We start from the raw sequence: 1,646 nt of genomic DNA on the forward strand, positions 1-1,646 counted from the left end.
TTTGTAGATCCTTTGTCAGTGTCAGCCATGAGGATGAGTCACTGCCATTGCTTGACCAATTTGCTCTCTGTGAAAGCCTGAGAGAATGTTTTCTCTCCATGTGACTCCTCTTAGGCACACTATACATCATCGATCACATTCCTCTGTGGCTCCATAATCTCCTTGATCAGAAAATTTGGGACATTACTGAGTTACATGATGTTACAGTACAGGTTCTCCTGTGTCCCGAGTCTTCACTGACCTTGAAAAGCTAGGGCCAAAATGGTGGCTGACCTTGCAGCTCTCCCTTTTCTCCAATTTTGATCTGCCAACTTAGGTTGTTAAGCCCCCAGAAGAGAAGCTAATTATTAACCTGCAATATATGCATTTCAGTTAGAACGATTGTCAAGAAATCAACCAATAACAAATGCTGGTGGGCTGTGGGGGAAAAGGAACCTTTCTACTGCTGGTGGGAGTGAAGACGGGCGTCACCACTGGAAATCTGTGTGGAGATTCCTCACAAAACTAAAACTAAAGGTTCCCTTTGATCTAGATATTCCCCTTCTTGGTAACTTCCTGATGGAATTTAAAACATATCACAGTGACGTAGGCACACTCGTGCTCATAGCAGCACTTTTGTAATAGATAAATCTTGGGAACAGTCCAAATGCCCATGAACCAATGAGTGGATAAAGAAGATAATTCTTTTTACACAGTGGAGTACTACTCAGCCACAAAGAAGGATAAGCTTGAGATATTTCTAGGTAAATGGATGCACCTTGAGAACATACTTTTTTTTTTCAGTGCCAGGGATCGAACTCAAGACCTTGCACTTGCCAGGCAAGCACTTACACCACTGAGCTAAATGCCTGGCCCATACTCTTAAACAAATCAGACACACGTGTACATATTGCATTGTTCTCTCTGGTGAGAAACCCAAAGTGCAAATGAGGACCAAAGTAAATAATAGATATCGTGAAATAGGAAGAAAATGTTCCTGCTCACTTCAGCCGCACATACGCTAAAATTGGAGCATAGATTAGCATGCACCCTGCGTGAGGATGGCATGGACATTTGTGAAGCTTTCCATATTTAAAAAAGGAGGGGGCCTGGGAGATGGTTCAGTGGAATAAACGCTTCCCTGGCAAGCGCAAGGGCCTGAGTTCAATCCCCAATTCCACAAAAAAAATTAAAGAAAAAAAAAAAAACAGGAAAATGGGACCAAGGAGATAGTTCAGAAGAATAAGCACTTGCCTAGCAAGCATAAGGGCCTGAGTCTGCCAAACCCACATGTATTTTTTTTTTAAATGCAGGGCTGGGAGATAGCTCAGTAGTCTAAAGCACCTGCTTAGGCAAGCTTAGGCAAAGTGCAGGGACAGCGGTCCATCCCCCTAGCATCACACGCTGGTCAGCCCCTCCCCTAGGGTGGGCTGAGCCAGCCACACACAAAAAAAAAAGAATACAATGTTTTTTTGTTTTTATTTGTGTGTGTGTGTGTGTGTGTGTGTGTGTGTGTGTGTGGCCAGCTCAGCCCACCAGGGGACGGGGCTGGCTGGCATGTGGTGCTGGGGGATTGAACCGCAGTCCTCGTGCTCCGCTAAGCTTGTTCCAAGTAGGTGCCCTAGACCACTGAGCCATCTCACCAGCCCATACAATGTTTTTATTCA

The 1,646-nt window shown here is 44.7% G+C and overlaps 1 pseudogene; it reads left to right on the top strand.

Annotated features, from left to right (window-relative positions):
* The first annotated feature begins 978 nt into the window (after positions 1-978).
* LOC111815619 lies at positions 979-1,075 on the top strand (annotated as a pseudogene).
* Positions 1,076-1,646: the final 571 nt, after the last annotated feature.

This window comes from Octodon degus, unplaced genomic scaffold, assembly GCF_000260255.1.
Source record: "Octodon degus isolate 3935 unplaced genomic scaffold, OctDeg1.0 scaffold00018, whole genome shotgun sequence".
NCBI classification, from domain to species: Eukaryota; Metazoa; Chordata; class Mammalia; order Rodentia; family Octodontidae; genus Octodon; species Octodon degus.